Source organism: Rattus norvegicus, chromosome 2 (genome assembly GCF_036323735.1).
Source record: "Rattus norvegicus strain BN/NHsdMcwi chromosome 2, GRCr8, whole genome shotgun sequence".
Taxonomy (NCBI): Eukaryota; Metazoa; Chordata; class Mammalia; order Rodentia; family Muridae; genus Rattus; species Rattus norvegicus.
Window position 1 is genome coordinate 9,585,742 of NC_086020.1, and position 22,565 is coordinate 9,608,306.

The 22,565-nt window shown below is 38.7% G+C and overlaps 1 protein-coding gene across 21 annotated transcripts in view; it reads left to right on the forward strand.

Moving 5' to 3' along the window:
• The window catches only part of Arb2a (ARB2 cotranscriptional regulator A), a 464,298-nt gene that overhangs the window by 296,048 nt on the left and 145,685 nt on the right, over positions 1-22,565 (forward strand). The window lies entirely within an intron of this gene.

Sequence of the window (22,565 nt, forward strand, 5' to 3'; positions counted from 1 at the left end):
GTTCTCCTCTGAATTTGGATGTTTCTACAGTTTGCACTGTACAGTAGGTTAGGACTGAGAAAGAAAATCATCAGAGTGTGTACCAGTTATCTTGTGGTACTTTTGCTTGTCAGTGTCTTTTTCTTCCACTTTAAAGCCATTTTATTTAAAGGCGGTCCAAACCTGCACATAAACTAAAATTTACCAGTGTTTTTAGAAGAGTACCCTCTGACTTAGTTTAAGTGGAGGGTGTGTTGTTTTATGAATTTAGGAACTAAGAACTCTTGCTTGTCCCCCCCGTAAGTCCATGTTGTACGGTGACTCCTGGTGTGCTGAGTCGCATTGGTACTGGGAGCCTGGCTCAGGAAGCCTGCCAAACAGGCTGCAGAGTTACTATTGGCTGCATTTCCTAGTATAATGTTACAACAGGAGCCTGAGTTTGGGATTAAGGCTTTAAGCAAATCTATGAAAATTGAATGTTATATAACTTACTAATTTTTGTTATTGGCAAATCCTTAAAACAACATTTATTTTGTCTGCTCAACATGTTTGTCTATACAAATGCCTGTTAGCTCCAACTTATTTACAGTGAATTGGCGAACTGACAAGACAAATGCAGGGTTCTGTCAGTATCAGGGTACTCTATTCCTCCAGACAGTGCAACTTCATCAGGGCCTATGTGAATTGATATAGAAAGCAAACATTTAGAAATGTATTGTGGCTGAGCTTCATTATGCGGCTGTTGATGATTAAATTCTAATATCGAAAGTCTTTAATGTTTTTAGAAAGTATGCTTAGCAGCACCTCCTACAAGCAGGACAACTTTTTGTGCTGTTTTATTTTCAATAAATGGGTCACAGTTTCTGAATACTCTTAAAACAATTGAAATTAAACTTAAGAGGAAAAAACTGTGGTAAAAGTATTTCACTCAGTAATACCACTCAGCCATAATAATTCTGCTTTAATAATTGTTTTGTATACTTTGATAATAAAATAAAAATAATAATCCCATTGTTAAAGTATTGATGCCATTTGTAATTCTAAGATGCCCTGTAAAAAAAACTACATTAAAGAGACATATAGAAAAATTCTGTGACAATCTAGTCAATATCTATAAACAAAATTACTGTCCATGTAGATGACATGTGACCTTACATTGAAAATAAGATTTAGGTGTGATTAGAGCTTCAGAGAATGTTTAAAATTCTTATTCATTTTCTTACATTAATCATGAAGTATAAAAAGGGATTTATAATGTGGCATATTTGGAATAGAAATATATTAAGGAAATGCCTTTTCTGAAGTCACTTAAGTGTTGTGTTATTTTTCCACCTAAAAGAATGTTATAAGACTCCTCTTGTTGGTAGCTGTTTCTTACCCACATGCCAAAAGAAATTATATCTGTTCATTTTCTAGAGGTTTGTGGAAGGTACAGATAGAAGTTCCTTTCTGAATATCTATTTTTCTACTCTTTTATCAAGTTGTTACAGAAAGAAAGAACCCGTAATTGTGGCTATAAATGCAAACAGCAGAGCTCTGGCTGGGGCCCTTTTCCTTTCCTCTTCTTCTGACCTTTGAGGGATATTCAGACTCCCAGATCACTGTTCCTGCCCAGCGCTATAAGAAGTGTGAGCAGCTTGGTCACTCTCTTTCATGCAGCAGCCACAGACCTCCTTTCCCTGTTTCTACAGCAAAAATATCACTGAGTGTGCATATTTCGTCCTACATCCCTTAAACAATGCAGAACTATTCTGGGGCAAGTAAAACATTCTTAATATTCATCTCCAAAGCTAACCTTACTCTTTTTTCTTGGGTACTGCAGATTTAATATGGCAACTAATATGGTTATTAAAACTCTTGAAATGATCAGTAATAGTTGATGAAAGGTGAAAACTGTCTGTGAAAATAAAATTTTATAAAAAATGCAAACGAATGGAACAAGTTTCTATGTGTAATGTTTCAGCTTTTTGAAAAGTTGCAAAAAAATCACTTGCTTAGTGGCAGTAACAGTAGCCCAGCTGTGCTACTATGCAGAAGCCTCTGAGACATTTGCTCAAGTGTCACTTTTCACAATTACCTAAGTAGGTAGCTCTGGATATGGAGTGATAAAACTGTTTCCTGAAGGGATCTTTATGGGAATCTCATAATTTTTAAGTCAGCAAAACTGTGTGTTAATGAAAACAATGTAAAAATGCCTGTTTTTGTTTTTCTTCTGTGCATTGTTTAAATTGTGTTACAAATAAAAAAGGGTATTTTTGTTGTTCTTTAAACTCTTGATATTTTTAATAGTCTTACCAAAGAAGCTATTTGTAAGTGGCACATGGTGTTTTAGAACACTGTCCACCTTACATCATTGAAGGTCCATTTCTGGTTTAGCTTACCTACTCTGAAATGGTTTTGTGGGCATTCTTTTCAGGTCTTACAAAGTGTTGCATTTGCTCCCTCGTCTTAAAAACAGAACAACCAAAATGCATGTAGGACTCTTCATAAAAGGACAATTATGTTTCCTGCTTTTGAAACTGTAAAACAGTGTGTGTGTGTGTGTGTGTGTGTGTGTGTGTGTGTGTGTGTGTGTGTGTGTGTGTGTGTCTGCTCTTGTGGAGAAGTAACTCACACGGGGCCTTACAAATGAATTTGCTTTAGTAGCAGGGAATCTTTCCTGGACTTGTGTAACAGCCAGTCCTCCTATCTTTCCTTTTTCTGTTACATCGGATTTGCGTGGATTCCTTTTTGCCAGCACTTACTGGTTTTTTGACAAAACAAAAGAAAAAGAAAGTTATTGATAAAAAAAATAATGTAGTTCAGAGAGTGAAGATCTGGCTTCATCTTTTAGTACACTGTCCCTCTTTCCATACTTTATGGGCCTTTAAATGCAACTTTTAACTTTTTCCATACATTAAAATTCACCAGAAAAGTATATCCCAACATTAATTCCATACAAACTATGCCAAATATAGTATATATTATTACAAGAGATATATCTTATTTATTATTTAATATTCAGGATTAAGTATTCAGAATGCACAGTAAAAGTTACAGCATTTTCAGAATCAGCCTCTGCACAGTCTAGTTATTCTAACCTCCACTGTCAACAGGAATAGACTCTTTACAGGTTTAATTGCAGCTTGGGGTGGGCTTGAAACCTTTAGAGCTTGGAGTGGCCGTGCTGCTTTAGTCATTAGCCTCCGCTGCCTGGATTGTGTACCCAGCAGTTCCGTATGGATATCTTCACAGTCACTCTGCTGGGCCTGCTCACACTTGGCCTGGTTTTCTGGGTGGAATTTTTTTTCTAGTTGCCTGGAATGTTAAAGGCGTCTTGGGTATGTCTGTGTATACTGTGGTGTGTGTGTGTGTGTGTGTGTGTGTGTGTGTGCGCGCGCACGTGTGTGTGTATAAATATGTGTGTACATCCTTATACACATCCCTGAGTAAATTCATATTAACTGAATGATTGGTATGCCTTTGTATATGAAATAGGTGTTGTGAATAATGAAGAATTTATAATGCATTACACACATGAAATTGTAATACTGCAGTAACATTTGCCATGTAGTTTTAGCTGCTATTGTCTGTAGTTATGGACACTAGGGGGCACTGCTTATCCTCAGTTAAGTTCTCTGGGAAATTAGTAGAAATATTCAGCTGATTGCTTTGCTCTTACTTTAATTAACAATTGAATTTAGAGAGCTGTGGGATGTTTAGAGTCTTTGTTATTTTCACTTTATTTCTAGTACTGATATATAGGGATAACAAGGAGGAAGCGCTATTGATTCTCACAAATACAGTCTCAAGTGTCCCACACAGTAACGTCTTTTGTTCCCACTGGAAATGTCATTCTTGGCAAAACCAGAAGGGCAAGTTTGCCCAATGATGAGGTTTAGATCCCTTTCCAGCTGTGCTTCTCTCCAGCCAGTGTGAGAGAAAGCTTTCACAAGTTAGTATGATTCACTTGGCTAAAGGTCAAAGGATGGTATACAGAAGACCTGAATGGTGAGCATAAATGACATGATCTGCACTTCGCCTGTACACATTCGTTGTGCTTATCCTGTTTGTTGTTTCTAGCATGTGCTCAGGAGGGACGCAGCCTATGGGAACTGGTTTAAGCACTCCCTAGCCCTCTACTTCAGCTAATTACTTAGAACAAGTACAGCGGTGCGCTGCCCTTCGTAAGTCCACTCACAGACAGTGAACAAGTACAGCGGTGCGCTGCCCTTCATAAGTCCACTCACAGACAGTGTCGTTAGCCGGTGGTTTCCCACTTATAATTATACCTCAAAATCTAGAACAAGCTTTGTTCTACTCACCTCTTAGAGTCTTGTTGCTCTTTCTAAACTTTAATATTCATGTTTTCAGCCAAGGCACCACCTGCCACTCCTATATGCTTCAAAAAACGAAAACTCCTCTGGCTGCTGTCTCTTGCACACTTCCCTCCTCCCAGTCTGAAAGGGTTAGGATGTAGCACAGCTTGACCCTGCTCTGCTAATGAACTAGACCTGTGGCAGCACTGCTAGCATATCATATTCATATTTCATGTGTGACAGTCATTCATTCGATGTTTATTAATAAAAGATGCTGATTTTTTATAATAGGTTAGAAAAATCTTTTCTTGCCTATGTTAATGTTTTGTGACCTACATTTGGTAATATGACAAAAAGAGATTTCTTGATGTACTTAAATTTGTCAGAATACCTTTAGCATACCAGAATATGAACATGTAGACACTTTTAAGTAAAAGTCCTTAGTTTTGCAGCATACCAGATTTGCTCTTCTAAATAAGTACTTTAATAAGAAATTATTTTAAAGAATCTACAGAAAGATACATATGTATATTGCCCTAGATTGATTTTAAAACAGATTTAATTTCACACAGTGGTTTCTTTCGAAAATTTTTAAAAATTAATTTTATTTACTATACTCATTATTTCCATGTATAATATTGGTCAGGAACAAGTGCCTCAGCATGGATGAGGAAGAACCTGATGGAGTCGGTGTCTTCATGCAGTTGATATGGATTCCAGATATCAAACCCAGGTCTTTAGGTTGACTCAACAGCCACTTTACCTAATGAGCGGTCTCTCCAGCAGCCACGAGATTCCTTAAAGCATGTGTTGAATAACACATATTTTTACAATATACTAGTGACTGGCTTTTATGTTTTAAAAAATATTTCCAAGCTTAATAAGCAGTTCAGAGAGAAACTTTTCTGCATTGTTTTCTTTTCTCAATTTCTTCCATAAACCATCACATGAGTATTAGCCAATACACGTTATGTGTGATCTTTGGTAATGGATCTGTCACTCACTAAGAACAGGCACCACCTAGTTAGACCTCATCATTGCATAAGCAAAATACTGATTAATCACTATGGAACAGCTTTTATTATATTCAACATTTTATAATGTGAAATGTTATTTTCTGCTATTATCTACAAGTGATCAGATGCCAGCCCATTTATAATAGGTTTTTCTTCTTATAGCAGGATGTTGCTTTTGGCTATAAAAAGTTAATTTCAGATCCTGATATACTTGCATTAATTTTTGAGACATTGGCTAGATATAGAACAGCAAAGAATAACATGAATGTCACAGTGTGTCGTAGCTAATCGTTTATTACCTCAAGCCAGAGACACAGTGTTAATGTGAAGGCTTCAGCATGTCCATAGAAAAGATGAAAAGTGACAGTCAAGGTCTTAGAGACCGCTTCATGAGGGTCCACAAGGAGAATAGCAGAGAGAGGCTGAAAACAGCCATGGCATTTCAGAATGGGGCGTCTTTTATTTCCCACAGTTCTGGACGTCTTTGGAAGTTTTCTGATTAAAGTAAATAACTCTCTTAAATAACAGACCACATCTTTTTTCTAAATATCTTAGCTTCAGAATGGGATGTCTAATTGTAATGTTATCTTTTTAGAGCCATAAGTGTTCTCTAAAAAACACATATGACTGTGATGTTCATCAGCTGGGATGTTTGCTGTAATTCACCAATAAATTTGAATAATTTGACATAATTTCTGACAAAGACAAATGTTACCATGTTCATTTCCATAGTAAGGCAGCCTCTACATGAAGAAACCATTTGACTGACTTGACCTGCCAAATCGATCAAAGAAAGAACAGGAAAAACAGCTATCCAGTCCACAGAATTAAAGTGCTTTATGTGTATAAGCCACCTTGGTGGCCTGTCAACCTACACCTTGCACAAAAGTAAATCACTTTGGAGCCTGAGGTGTTTCTAGGAAGCAGAGAGCGAGGTTCTGTCACCAGGGAATGAAAGGCGTATGTGCTGGCTGATAGGGCACTTTAGAGTCACATGAAGCAGAGGCCTCATCCCCTGTGTGCCGTGGCTCTTGATTCCAGTGTTATTCCATGTCACACTACAGGTGACACCTATGTTGGCTTCACCCGTTTCCTCTCCTGAACAGACAACAAATGGATAATTCCTTCTGTGCTTGAAAGTTTTTAATTCTTTTCTTCTCTTTGAGGTTATGGAGCAGACAGGTCATTATTAATATTTAAATTAGTTTCAGCAACTCAGGATGTTAACTTATAAATTCATTTGGTCTATAGATGACATCATTATTTTGCATTCATAACTATTAGAATGTAAGTTTTAGAACAGTAGGCTCTAACCCACCCATTTCTAGATAATAAAAAGTGGCTTCAACATTAATTACCTCCTAGAAATTTTAATTCAATTACTGGAAAACTCAGCAATAAGTTGATTGTCCTTTTTGTTTAAGGAAGGGACTAATAGATGATGTTGTATGCTGAAAGCTGTGTGGGAAGAGATATCATTAGAGCAGATTTGCTTTGCCTGACAAATCAGTGACAGAAAGTAGTGTGGTAGGTTTCATCATGACACCCACGGTAAGGAGTGTTAGGCTGACTCTTCTTAGAGTGGGAAGGAATTGGGACTCCAGAGGCGCTGTCTGTGGTGTTCATTCCTGTAGTGTTTCCTGGGCATACATAACCCATCCACAGTCTCTAGCTCTTTTGCTTCGATGACGTTTCTGATTGTGGTAACTTTCCCCTCAGATACTACTTTACTCCTTTCCCTTCAGCTTTCCTTGAGTTCCTCTAGCATGTCCTTCACTCTCTTCCTCAAGTGCAGTAATATTTTGTTGCTATATAGCCATCATTTTTTCATACATATATATGTGCCTAGAAGAGCAGTTTGGAAGCTGTCTAACTCTAGCTATGTGATACTTTCCTTCTTTCCTTGTGTGCCGTATGTCTTTGGTAATTTTTTTTCTAAAATCATCTCTCTTGTTCATCTATATCTGTAGTGTGTCTAAAATCTCATTATATAAAATCTATGTGTAATTCTCTTTTGTATTTTGCCTTTTATATTATTAACTCTCTGTAAAAATAGTGTAAGAAGTTCAGCCTGCACTACTGTCAATCTGGCACCTTCCTTGAACTGTTTTAAAATCCCTGAAAATGTAAATGAAGTCATTAACCCACTATGAAACAGTGACATCTAATTGACTTTCTCAATTAGTGAACTACTAAGTCTATCATAGCATTGCCATTTTAGAGGATTTCATATTGGCTAAATTGGCCACTTAACAAAAGGTGTGATGTAACAAAATCCTGCCTCCTATCATCATTCATACAGAAGCTTATTAAATATCTGGTGCTCTGTAGGCTAACTACTCTATTTATCTTAAATTATTGCTGTGTGAATAAGTTCAGACTCATGAAATTGAGGCAAAGTTTAATGATAGTAGTATAGAGGCTACAAGTCATGGACTCGGCTAGTAGGATTCTTCTTCCCCGAAGAGGTACATGCTACGCAACAGACACATGAAGGAAGACGGTATTTACACATGCCCTAGAGTTCTCTTTTGTCCCATTTCACCATCCTCAGTGTAACGGACATCAGAGCTCTGACATCAGAGCTGTCATGAGTTTCCTAAATGATGGGTTTCAGGGTTATCTCTTACTGTCAGTGAGCTGAAGCCTTGCTCTGGTGTTTTCCATTAGGATAGATATCGATAGAGGACACTTAGTGGACAATGACTGTTGCTTATGGTTCACGAGTGCGTGAACTCAGAAGTGCTCCTTTATTACGTGCAACTCTGAGTGCGTGCTCAGAGTCTAGGAAGTGAAGAACAGGCCTATACCTGTGAGTGAATAGCTACGGTTAATCCAATATCGTCTTTCTCCTACCCAGCTTTCATATGATATATGTAAAAGATAAAATTCTTGAAAGCCCTATCTCAAAATGACATATTTCAAATGTTTCTTTCTATAGAATTGTGTTTTAAAACCTTTCCTTTTAAAAATTTCCTATACTTACTGATCAGTGTAGTGTACATTTGTTTTTATAAGAAACACTAATTTTATTTTCAGTGGAGCATGTAAAAATTTAAATCTAAACAATTTCACAATTGCCTCTGCTGCCTTTTATATCAAAACAGGTTTTTTTTTCATACAACCTATTCTGGTTATGGTTTTCCTTCCTTCTGCTCATCCTGTCTAGACCTACACCTTTTTGGTCTGTCCTTAGAAAATAAACAGACATCTTAGGAATAATAATAAAATAAAACAAACCAAAAATAATTACTCAGACAAAGCAACCAAACAAAAAAAAAAAGAACCAAAGAAAAAGCATGAGAATTACACATAGATGAAGACACACACATTGATGTGCACATTCAAGAATCCCATAAAGGCTCCAAACTGGCAGCTCTAACTCATATGCAGAGAGCATGAAAGGTAGAAGAAGTAAGCCTTTGCTTAGTGCAATGAGACAAAGGCCCACCAAAGATGCCACTGAGTCTATTTTGTGTTGGCCTGTCTGCTACTAGGTATCAGATCCAGCATTTAAAGGGCGTTTTCAGTAGTTGGCTGAATAGAAATTCCTTATGGAAACAATATTTGCTTGAATGTTGAAGCAGAAAGAGAAGTCTCAGGTGTTTAGTGAAAGTTCCTACGTAGCAGAACCATCTGGAGACCCTTGTTCAAATATTTTCAAACAGTACTTGAAGCTGGTAGTTTAGTTATTATGATACTGTCTTTTACCCATCTAAAAATGGGTGTCAGCCTGTCTTGTTCTATGATAACTAACTGTATTAATCCACACTTGATTGGCCTATCCTGATTTAAGATCATTTAAGGGATTTTGATTTAACTGGTTGGGGGCTCCTCGCTGTACATACATACATATATATGTAATATATACATAGGCTGTATATACGTACATAGACTGTATCAGTATCACATTTCACTCCTGTGGCTCAGAGGAAAAGTGATCACATCACTGATGGCTCTTCAGTGACATCTCACAGGCCACTTCTGGTTACCTACTGCTTGATTTTATCTCAGAACATGTGAAGTAGTGGTTTTTCTTTACTTTATTTAAAGTTGACATTATTTTGTACTGGTTTGTCCAGCTTTGAAGTCATATAGTGTGGTCTTTAATGTCCCACATGCAACACCTTGCTTTTATTTGACATACGTTTCATTGGAAATGTAGAAAATCAAGCAATTTCCCTCTGGCCTTACAGAATACAGTTTTAATTTTGTGAGTTTGATTCGTATTTGCATCTCAGCAGTCAATACTTCTAATTCTTCTAGCTTCATATTTTTCTCCTGAGTTAAGGACTATGTAAAATTTAGTGATATATGTGTGAGATTGTGAAATAATTTAAATCTAAGACAAATCCATTTGGCCTGGTGACATTAACACCATAAGCTATCTGAACCCGGTCTTGGACAACACTGAAGACCTGTCCTAGGTTCAGCCCAGCCCTCAAGTGACGCCTGGATATTGCGGAGTCTTCCCATGCCCACTGCCTGCTCTGGTCTCTTCTTTCTCTTCATCGCTCATTTATAGAACTAACAGCTTACTCGCTAGACACCGAGAACCAAAACCTGCAATGTCTCTAAATCTCCAAACAAGATACACCACTGGCTCCCTGTGTCCCCTTCTGCACTGAGTCCGTTTCTTTACACACACACCCTTGCACACATTATTTGTGAGAAATCATTATATGTTAGACTGTTATGTAATAATCAATGGGCAGCAAAAAGCAATGTGTGAGCAAAACGTGATTCTGCCCACTAAGAAACAAATTTTAGCAGGAAAGAGACAGTAAGCAAGTGGCTTTCCTGTATAATAACTATTTCAGAAAAGAAAATGTAGGTTATGATATGTAAACAATAAGAGAATCAGCTGTAGGTGTACCATGTACTAGGTGAACATGGGCAAATTATTTTCCTTACCATCAAATTCCTTCTATATAAAACAAGTACATGATCTTTCAACTACAGCCTACGTTAAAAAAAATTAAAAAGTTGATCTAAATACAGAGACCCATAGCCAGACATGCAGAGTGAGAGGTCTTGGGTCACTCAGCTCTGAATGATAAGTCTATCAAATGACAACCCTCAGGACTCAGGGAACCCTGCTGACAAGACATAAGAGCCAGAGGGGATGGAGGACACCAAGAACCTCAGGCCCTCAGCACTGACAAGATCAGAGTTCATTTGAGCTCACAGAGACTGAGGCTGCCAGGGTCTGTACCAGGCCCTTACATACCTGTTATGGCTTGCAGTTCAGTGTTTCTATGGTGCTCCTGAGAATGCCAACAAATGAGTGAGTCTGCTTATTGAGACTCTTGTTGGGCTCTCTTCCCTTTGCTTGTCCTGTCCAATCCCAGTGTGTTCACTTTTGTTTTGCCTTATGTGTTTTATTCTATCGCTTATAGGCCTGTTTGTTTTCTGCGTGTCAGAAAGAGAATGGATCTACATGGGAGGGAAGGTAGGGAGAAACTGGGAGGAGCAGTGAGAGGAAAAAGTGATCAGGATATATTCTGTGAGAAAAAAATCTATTGTCAATAAAAGGGAAATTTTTCATGGTATAAATATAATGTATATATACATAGATACTCATATATTTATATAATATATATAATTAAATAAGGCAGATTTTCACACTGAAAAAAATTTTGGTGAAATGAGACATATGTTTGTATCTACTCAATTAATAGCTTATACAGAATATATTCATTCCTAAACTATAAGATCTTAATACAGAAAACATCTATAATCTACAACAGCTTATGAATGAAAATGTGATTTTCTCTGTTTATGCCATAGCAGACTTCATAGTCTTTAAAGATAGTATAAAACAATATAGGTTGTAAGAGTCTTGGCTTCTTTTGTATTTCCTTTATCTTTTGTGTGTGTGTGTGTGTGTGTGTGTGTGTGTGTGTGTGTGTGTGTGTGTGTGTGTGTAGGTTGTATGTGCCATAGCATTATTACACATGAAGGTCAAAGGACAACTTGCAAGTGTCTCTTTTCCTTCCATAGGCCCTAGGGATTGAATTCAGGTCATCAGACCCTAGCATCAGGTTTATATATTAAAGGAAAAATAATCTCATTCCTTTACATTCTGTTTTCCAAACCAAGAGAATATATAATGCTGTATACCTTCAGGACTGTAACTCTGTTCTCAGTGAGTGTATCCCTGCTGTTCTTCAATCTGTAGTAATTTTTATTTTTGCTACAAGTCCTCAAACCATTGAACGCTTGGTAATTCTTAAATACATATATACCTGTGATGTACTTAACAGTGTGCTTGAGTATTTCTAGAGGTATCCATCAACAAATACTCAGAACTGACTTTAATGGGGTATTATAAATATGATGCAATTTGTGTCAGCATTTCAAATGTATTCATAAAGTTTAATAAATATATAATGTTTAATCCCAGCTATTATTACTTAAATGTCTCCCTTGCTAAGGCTGGTGTGGGTTCAGGTTTGACAGTGTTCATTTCTCACTTATAATATGTCCTTTTCATATATATTCATTATAATTGCCAAATCTGTGCTTTATAGTAACTTGCCTTCTGTGGTCTATCTTATAAAAATCAAACCGCTTTATCAATGAACCATTGTGGGTGTTACTTAAAATATATACTTGGTACTGACACTGTTTTTTCCTTGTAGTTTAATTGACTCCGATATATGAGATACTGACTGGCTTTCTTGCTTTATAAAGTCCTTTGTCTGTTACTGTCTTTTCCTTTCAGATCATGTAGTTTTGTAAAGAGCTTGTCCTCTCTCCCAGACTGTCAGTCACCAAACACTGCCTTTTTTTCCTTTTCCTTTAAATGTTACTTACCCATGTCGTTTGTGTTTGGGGAAGCCTGCATGTGACTTCTTCTGAGTGCCTGCAATAATAAATGACAGTTTGCCATTCCATAACTGTGGCCGGAGACTTACCTTCATAAATTCATGTGACGCAAGAAACATCTGGTTACAGGCCCTATCCCTTGGTGTTCTGGCCTATGGAGAGCTTTTTCCTTCCTAAAATTAGACAAAGGTTGCAAGACTTGAAGCTAGGGCTTGAAAGCATAGGAAAAGAAAGTGTTGTCTTAGCCTGTTGCTGCAGTGGAGACCCAGCTGGCAGTGTTTACCTAAGCAGGGTGTGAGACTACGTGTCCATCTGGGAGGGCTCTGCAAGCACTGAGACTGGCTCTGGTATTTGAATTTAGGAACCTTTTCAAATACTTGTCATACATCTTTCTACATGGGTTATTTTCTTCTTTTATTTTTAGAGAATTTCACCCAAGCATATAATGTGTTTTGGTCAAATCTACACTCCATTCCTTCCTTTCCAATCTCCCCCCACCCCCAGCCCACAAATATTCCCTTCCGATTTCATGTGGTCTTAAAAAAAAAACTGAATCCTTCAACTGTCTTAAGTTTGGAGTATATAGTTACATTGTTAAGCATTCAGCAGAATGATAATATATAAGGTTTAACTATTTTGTAGAGTCACTCTTAGTATCTGTGTTATGTACACAGTGACCAGGTTAGTTTCTATGGAGACCATAACACATGCTCAGTGAAAAAGGACACTACCACTATTTGCTGCAGTTCAACAGATCCACTCTGACAACCATGTGCAAGTGAGAATGTGTGCTCATCCTGGTTGTACTACATTAGCAAGCCCCGATCACTTTAGCCTGGGAGAGTGCTTTAATGACTACACAATGTTCCTCCCTTGGTGTGAACTTTGTTGTCACTGAAGAATACCTTGATACTATATTTCAAAGGAAGTTTGCATTAAAGACATGCCCATGGATGTGAGAACAGAGGTCAGGGACAGCTGGCATCATTGGTTGCTATGCCTTGTCCCCTCTATACTATGTTTACTAAGAAAGTGGACTCTTATTCTTATTTGGGGCTTTTTAGGATCTTAAGCCATGATGAGAGGAGAGAGAGAGAGAGAGAGAGAGAGAGAGAGAGAGAGAGAGAGAGAGAAACAGAGAGAGAGGGAGAGGGGGAAGGGAAGGTGAGACAGAGAGAAACAGAGAACAAAGAGAAAGAGAAACTGAGAGAGAGAGACACAGCAAGAAATTTGTTGGATGCTCTGCTTGCTGCTTGCTTTTAACTATAACACTCTACTGCCTTCCTCTGGACACATTTTCTTATCTCAGAGCTTATCTTTGAAATAACGTAGATCTGCTACTTCTGTATCAAAAGGCTAGGGGGGGCTCTTCTTTCCCTAACTTAATGTGCTGCACTGCGGCTTCATATTTCTGGCCATCGCTAGTCACCCTGACAGGGTTGGGGCAGAGAGAGCAGAATTGCCACAGTACAGCTCTGTCCTCACTTTCAGCACCTGTTGGTGCTGTGACTGCTCTGGCACTCTGATTGGAGGATTTTAAGTAGACTTAATAATAGCACTTTTCTGATATTGAACCATACCATTATAGAAGTGTTGTCCCACCGATATCAAGGATAAAAACAGCCCTACATGGAGTGTTCCCTTACAGAAAGAATTTTGAAAAATAATGTTTGTCATTAAATGCATTTCTGTACCGAGTATATATAGAATGGAGAACATCTATGGAGCAGTTCCTGCCACCCATTTGCATGGGTCACCTATTGTGCGCTATTGTCCTGTCTGCTGCTTTCTCTTTAATAGTCAAAAGGATCCTGGCACTGAAGTACATTTTATCATGTCCATTGATTGTCTCATAATAAAGTTGAAGCACAGAAAAAAGTCAAAATGATTTCTTTAAGGTATCTTTTCTAGACATGACTAAGCAGTGTCTGAACCCATGGAATCCAACATTAATGTCCCTGAATTTAAATTATGAGTGCTGCTTGTGTGATAACTTTTAGTTTATAAAACCAGGAAATGTGTATTTGAAGTGTGAACTGTGGGAACTAAGTATGAGTCTGGTCTGAATTTTCTGCTGGACACTTATGTTCACAATTCATGCACTGAAGCGTATGTAATTCATTCTCACCAGAGAAGTCAGTGCCTGGGAGGACAGAAGAAATCCTTCAATGCTACAGCAAGGAAGAAGTTGTCATTGTCACTGACATAACAGAAGAGATGGCCAGATCCAGTGCTGGCTAACTACTCCCATTTGATAGAGACCATCCAGGAAACTGTGGAAGTGACAGGAGAGGACAGTATGGGATAGGGAATTTCATGGAGCACATAGCTCTATTCAGAAGGAAATGCTGACTATGGCTACGGAGAAAGGGCCAGTGCTACTAGGTCTTAATATGCTTCAAAGTTCTGAAACTGCTTAAAATAAATTCTTAGAGGGAGCTCATCTATTTTTGTATACATAGATTGTTAAAAGACAACACAAACCTCAGCTGCACTACTAAATGGAGCGATGATATGTGTCACACACTAGTCGGGACACTTGTCTTTATAACTGGCAGCTATGCCAGACTCCAATCTGAAAGAACATGCGTTGCTTGATTTTCTATCATATTCTTTCCTGTGCAAGAAATTCACATGTTGTTACCCTCAGTACATATGTGTAACATATGTCATAATGTAAAGCTAAGGCGTGCCTTTTCTGATGGGAGACTTTTAAAATATTCTCCTCATGTTTAAAGCATTCTCTTTTACAATGTAGCTGTGGCTGTACACGTGCATGTACACAGCCCTGCACTCGGCCCACACTGGCCTTTCAGGGGGTCCTCTGGACTTGAAAAGGGGAGTACTGCTGAAGCACCTGACTGGGAGAAATGTAGGAAAACCTTGACTCCTTTCATGTTACAGTTAAACCATCCCAGGTTGGAATTCTCTCCTTTTGGGTGGGAGTACTCTGGAAGGGTTATTTAATTCCCCAAAATCTGAAACCCAGAACAAAAGACATGCCAAACACATCTCAGCAGGCTGTCCCATTTTTTTTTTGAGCAAAGAATCAAGGTTTATTTTAGGAAGCAAAAATTATTTTAGAATATGGAAAGGGTGGGGAGAGAGTGGAAGTCAGAGAAGTGGCAACTTTTCTAAATATATTTTTTTATTTTTTATTCGATATTTTTTATTTACATTTCAAATGTCCTCTTTCCTAGTTTCCCATCCATAATACCCCAGTCCCATCCCTCCTCCCCTTCTTCTATGATGGTGTATCCCCTCCCCAATCACTCACTGCTTCCTGGCCTCCCACCCTAACATTCACCTACACTGGGAGGGGGGGTAGTGTCCCATTGGTGCCCAACAAGTCCATTCTCTGCTACACATGCAGCTGGAGCCATGGGTCTGTCCATGTGTACTCTTTGGGTAGTGGTTGAGTAACTGAGAGCTCTGCTTGGTTGGTACTGTTGTTCTTTTTTTTTATTTTTTATTAACTTGAGTATTTCTTATATACATTTCAAGTGTTATTCCCTTTCCCGGTTTCCGGGCAAACATCCCCTCCCCCCTCCCCTTCCTTATGGGTGTTCCCCTCCCAACCCTCCCCCCATTGCCGCCCTCCCCCCCACAGTCTAATTCACTGGGGGTTCAGTCTTAGCAGGACCCAGGGCTTCCCCTTCCAATGGTGCTCTTACTAGGATATTCATTGCTACCTATGGGGTCAGAGTCCAGGGTCAGTCCATGTATAGTCTTTAGGTAGTGGCTTAGTCCCTGGAAGCTCTGGTTGCTTGACATTGTTGTACATATGGGGTCTCGAGCCCCTTCAAGCTCTTCCAGTTCTTTCTCTGATTCCTTCAACGGGGGACCTATTCTCAGTTCAGTGGTTTGCTGCTGGCATTCGCCTCTGTATTTGCTGTATTCTGGCTGTGTCTCTCAGAAGCGATCTACATCCGGCTCCTGTCAGTCTGCACTTCTTTGCTTCATCCATCTTGTCTAATTGGGTGGCTGTATATGTATGGGCCACATGTGGGGCAGGCTCTGAATGGGTGTTCCTTCAGTCTCTGTTTTAATCTTTGCCTCTCCCTTCCCTGCCAAGGGTATTCTTTTTCCTCATTTAAAGAAGGAGTGAAGCATTCACATTTTGATCATCCGTCTTGAGTTTCCTTTGTTCTAGGGATCTAGGGTAATTCAAGCATTTGGGCTAATAGCCACTTATCAATGAGTGCATACCATGTAAGTCTTTCTGTGATTGGGTTAGCTCACTCAGGATGATATTTTCCAGTTCCAACCATTTGCCTACGAATTTCATAAACTCGTTGTTTTTGATAGCTGAGTAATATTCCATTGTGTAGATGTACCACATTTTCTGTATCCATTCCTCTGTTGAAGGGCATCTGGGTTCTTTCCAGTTTCTGGCTATTATAAATAAGGCTGCGATGAACATAGTGGAGCACGTGTCTCTTTTATATGTTGAGGCATCTTTTGGGTATATGCCCAAGAGAGGTATAGCTGGATCCTCAGGCAGTTCAATGTCCAATTTTCTGACGAGCCTCCAGACTGATTTCCAGAATGGTTTTAGCAGTCTGCAATCCCACCAACAATGGAGGAGTGTTCCTCTTTCTCCACATCCTCGCCAGCATCTGCTGTCACCTGAGTTTTTGATCTTAGCCATTCTCACTGGTGTGAGGTGAAATCTCAGGGTTGTTTTGATTTGCATTTCCCTTATGACTAAAGATGTTGAACATTTCTTTAGGTGTTTCTCAGCCATTTGGCATTCCTCAGCAGTGAATTCTTTGTTTAGCTCTGAACCCCATTTTTTAATAGGGTTATTTGTTTCCCTGCGGTCTAACTTCTTGAGTTCTCTGTATATTTTGGATATAAGGCCTCTATCTGTTGTAGGATTGGTAAAGATCTTTTCCCAATCTGTTGGTTGCCGTTTTGTCCTAACCACAGTGTCCTTTGCCTTACAGAAGCTTTGCAGTTTTATGAGATCCCATTTGTCGATTCTTGATCTTAGAGCGTAAGCCATTGGTGTTTTGTTCAGGAAATTTTTTCCAGTGCCCATGTGTTCCAGATGCTTCCCTAGTTTTTCTTCTATTAGTTTGAGTGTATCTGGTTTGATGTGGAGGTCCTTGATCCACTTGGACATAAGCTTTGTACAGGGTGATAAGCATGGATCGATCTGCATTCTTCTACATGTTGCCCTCCAGTTGAACCAGCACCATTTGCTGAAAATGCTATCTTTTTTCCATTGGATGGTTTTGGCTCCTTTGTCAAAAATCAAGTGACCATAGGTGTGTGGGTTCATTTCTGGGTCTTCAATTCTATTCCATTGGTCTATCTGTCTGTCTCTGTACCAATACCATGCAGTTTTTATCACTATTGCTCTGTAATACTGCTTGAGTTCAGGGATAGTGATTCCCCCTGAAGTCCTTTTATTGTTGAGGATAGCTTTAGCTATCCTGGGTTTTTTGTTATTCCAGATGAATTTGCAAATTGTTCTGTCTAACTCTTTGAAGAATTGGATTGGTATTTTGATGGGGATTGCATTGAATCTGTAGATTGCTTTTGGTAAAAGGGCCATTTTTACTATATTAATCCTGCCAATCCATGAGCATGGGAGATCTTTCCATCTTCTGAGGTCTTCTTCAATTTCTTTCCTCAGTGTCTTGAAGTTCTTATTGTACGGATCTTTTACTTGCTTGGTTAAAGTCACACCGAGGTACTTTATATTATTTGGGTCTATTATGAAGGGTGTCGTTTCCCTAATTTCTTTCTCGGCTTGTTTCTCTTTTGTATAGAGGAAGGCAACTGATTTATTTGAGTTAATTTTATACCCAGCCACTTTGCTGAAGTTGTTTATCAGCTTTAGTAGTTCTCTGGTGGAACTTTTGGGATCACTTAAATATACTATCATGTCATCTGCAAATAGTGATATTTTGACCTCTTCTTTTCCGATCTGTATCCCCTTGACCTCCTTTTGTTGTCTGATTGCTCTGGCTAGAACTTCAAGAACTATATTGAATAAGTAGGGAGAGAGTGGGCAGCCTTGTCTAGTCCCTGATTTTAGTGGGATTGCTTCAAGTTTCTCTCCATTTAGTTTAATGTTAGCAACTGGTTTGCTGTATATGGCTTTTACTATGTTTAGGTATGGGCCTTGAATTCCTATTCTTTCCAGGACTTTTATCATGAAGGGGTGTTGAATTTTGTCAAATGCTTTCTCAGCATCTAATGAAATGATCATGTGGTTCTGTTCTTTCAGTTTGTTTATATAATGGATCACGTTGATGGTTTTCTGTATATTAAACCATCCCTGCATGCCTGGGATGAAGCCTACTTGATCATTGGATGATTGTTTTGATGTGCTCTTGAATTCGGTTTGCCAGAATTTTATTGAGTATTTTTGCGTCGATATTCATAAGGGAAATTGGTCTGAAGTTCTCTTTCTTTGTTGTGTCTTTGTGTGGTTTAGGTATAAGAGTAATTGTGGCTTCGTAGAAGGAATTCGGTAGGGCTCCATCTGTTTCAATTTTGTGGAATAGTTTGGATAATATTGGTATGAGGTCTTCTATGAAGGTTTGATAGACTTCTGCACTAAACCCGTCTGGACCTGGGCTCTTTTTGGGTGGGAGACCTTTAATGACTGCTTCTATTTCCTTAGGAGTTATGGGGTTGTTTAACTGGTTTATCTGTTCCTGATTTAACTTCGATACCTGGTATCTGTCTAGGAAATTGTCCATTTCCTGAAGATTTTCAAGTTTTGTTGAATATAGGTTTTTATAGTAAGATCTGATGATTTTTTGAATTTCCTCTGAATCTGTAGTTATGTCTCCCTTTTCATTTCTGATTTTGTTAATTTGGACGCACTCTCTGTGTCCTCTCGTTAGTCTGGCTAAGGGTTTATCTATCTTGTTGATTTTCTCAAAGAACCAACTTTTGGTTCTGTTGATTCTTTCTATGGTCCTTTTTGTTTCTACTTGGTTGATTTCAGCTCTGAGTTTCATTATTTCCTTCCTTCTACTCCTCCTGGGTGTATTTGCTTCTTTTTGTTCTAGAGCTTTTAGGTGTGCTGTCAAGCTGCTGACATATGCTCTTTCCTGTTTCTTTCTGCAGGCACTCAGCGCTATGAGTTTTCCTCTTAGCACAGCTTTCATTGTGTCCCATAAGTTTGGGTATGTTGTACCTTCATTTTCATTAAATTCTAAAAAGTTTTTAATTTCTTTCTTTATTTCTTCCTTGACCAGGTTATCATTGAGTAGAGCATTGTTCAATTTCCACGTATATGTGGGCATTCTTCCCTTATTGTTATTGAAGACCAGTTTTAGGCTGTGGTGGTCCGATAGCACGCATGGGATTATTTCTATCTTTCTGTACCTGTTGAGGCCCGTTTTTTGACCAATTATATGGTCAATTTTGGAGAAAGTACCATGAGGAGCTGAGAAGAAGGTATATCCTTTTGCTTTAGCATAGAATGTTCTATAAATATCCGTTAAGTCCATTTGGCTCATGACTTCTCTTAGTCTGTCGACATCACTGTCTAATTTCTGTTTCCATGATCTGTCCATTGATGAGAGTGGGGTGTTGAAATCTCCCACTATTATTGTGTGAGGTGCAATGTGTGTTTTGAGCTTTAGTAAGGTTTCTTTTACGTATGTAGGTGCCCTTGTATTTGGGGCATAGATATTTAGGATTGAGAGTTCATCTTGGTGGATTTTTCCTTTGATGAATATGAAGTGTCCTTCCTTATCTTTTTTGATGACTTTTAGTTGGAAATTGATTTTATTTGATATTAGAATGGCTACTCCAGCTTGCTTCTTCTGACCATTTGCTTGGAAAGTTGTTTTCCAGCCTTTCACTCTGAGGTAGTGTCTGTCTTTGTCTCTGAGGTGTGTTTCCTGTAGGCAGAAGAATGCAGGGTCCTCTTTGCGTATCCAGTTTGTTAATCTATGTCTTTTTATTGGGGAGTTCAGGCCATTGATGTTGAGAGATATTAAGGAACAGTGATTATTGCTTCCCGTTATATTCATATTTGGATGTGAGGTTATGTTTGTGTGCTTTCATTCTCTTTGTTTTGTTGCCAAGATGATTAGTTTCTTGCTTCTTCTAGGGTATAGCTTGCCTCCTTATGTTGGGCTTTACCATTTATTATCCTTTGTAGTGCTGGATTTGTAGAAAAATATTGTGTAAATTTGGTTTTGTCATGAAATATTTTGGTTTCTCCATCAATGTTAATTGAGAGTTTTGCTGGATACAGTAACCTGGGCTGGCATTTGTGTTCTCTTAGGGTCTGTATGACATCTGTCCAGGATCTTCTGGCCTTCATAGTTTCTGGCGAGAAGTCTGGTGTGATTCTGATAGGTCTGCCTTTATATGTTACTTGACCTTTTTTCCTTACTGCTTTTAATATTCTTTCTTTATTTTGTGCGTTTGGTGTTTTGACAATTATGTGACGGGAGGTGTTTCTTTTCTGGTCCAATCTATTTGGAGTTCTGTAGGCTTCTTATATGTCTATGGGTATCTCTTTTTTTAGGTTAGGGAAGTTTTCTTCTATGATTTTGTTGAAGATATTTACTGGTCCTTTGAGCTGGGAGTCTTCACTCTCTTCTATACCTATTATCCTTATGTTTGATCTTCTCATTGAGTCCTGGATTTCCTGTATGTTTTGGACCAGTAACTCTTTCCGCTGTACATTATCTTTGACAGTTGAGTGGATGATTTCTATGGAATCTTCTGCTCCTGAGATTCTCTCTTCTGTCTCTTGTATTCTGTTGGTGAAGCTTGTATCTACAGCTCCTTGTCTCTTCTTTTGGTTTTCTATATCCAGGGTTGTTTCCATGTGTTCTTTCTTGATTGCTTCTATTTCCATTTTTAATTCCTTCAACTGTTTGATTGTGTTTTCCTGGAATTCTTTCAGGGATTTTTGTGTCTCCTCTCTATGGGCTGGTACTGTTGTTCTTATGGGGTTGTAAGCCCCTTCAGCACCTTCAATCCTTTCTCTAAATCCTTCATTGGGGACCCCATTCTCACTTCAAGGGTTGGCTTGTAGCATTTGCCCCTGTATTTGTCATGCTCTAGCAGAGCCTCTCAGGAAATAGCTATATCAGGCTCCTGTCAGCATGCACTTCTTGGTATCAGCAATATGGTCGGGGTGTGGTGGCTGTATGTATATGGTCTGGATCCCAAGGTGGGGCAAGCTCTGAATGGTCATTCCTCAATCTCTACTCCAAACATTGTCTCCATGATTCTTCCTATGAACATTTTTGTTCCCCCTTTTAAGAAGGACTGAAGCTTACACACTTCGGTTGTCCTTCCTCTTAAGCTTCATGTGGTCTGTGGATTATGTCTTGGGTAATCTGAGCTTTTGGGTTAATATCCACTTATTAAAGAGTGCATACCATGTGTGTTTTTCTGTGATTGGGTTACCTCACTCAGGATGATATTTTCCAGTTCCATCCATTTGCCTATGAATTTCATAAAGTCATTGTTTTTGATAGCTGACTAGGACTCCACTGTGTAGATGTACCACATTTTCTGTATCCGTTCCTCTGTTGAAGGGCATCTGGGTTCTTTCCAGCTTCTGGCTATTATAAAAAAAAGCCTGCTATGAACATAGTGAACCATGTGTCCTTGTTATATATTTGTGCATCATTTGGGTATATGCCCAGGAGTGGTAAAGCTGGGTCCTTGGGTAGTACTATGTCCATTTTTTCTGAGGAACCTCCAGATTGATTTCCAGAATGGTTGTACCAGCTTGCAATCCCACCAACAATGGAGAAGTGTTTCTCTTTTTCCACATTCTCTCCAGCATCTGTTGTCACCTGAATTTTTGATCTTAGCCATTCTGACTGGTGTGATGTGGAATCTCAGGGTTGTTTTGATTTGTATTTCACTGATGACTAAGGCTGTTGAATATTTCTTTAGATAATTCTCAGCCATTGTGTATTGTCTCAGCCATTGTCTCAGCTGACAATTCTTTACTTAGCTCCGTACACCAATTTTTTAATAGGGTTATTTGTCTCCCTGCGGTCTAACTTCTTGAGTTCTTTGTATATTTTGGATATAAGGCCTCTATCTGTTGTAGGATTGGTAAAGATCTTTTCCTAATCTGTTGGTTGCCGTTTTGTCCTAACCACAGTGTCCTTTGCCTTACAGAAGCTTTGCAGTTTTATGAGGTCCCATTTGTCGATTCTTGATCTTAGAGCATAAGCCATTGGTGTTTTGTTCAGGAAATTTTTTCCAGTGCCCATGTGTTCCAGATGCTTCCCTAGTTTTTCTTCTATTAGTTTGAGTGTATCTGGTTTGATGTGGAGGTCCTAGATCCACTTGGACTCGCACTTCTTACAGGGCGATAGAGTGGATAGATTTGCATTCTTCTACATGCTGACCTCCACCTGAACCAGCACCAGTTGTTGAAAATGCTATCTTTTATTCACTGTTTGGTTTTAGCTCCTTTGTCAAAGAT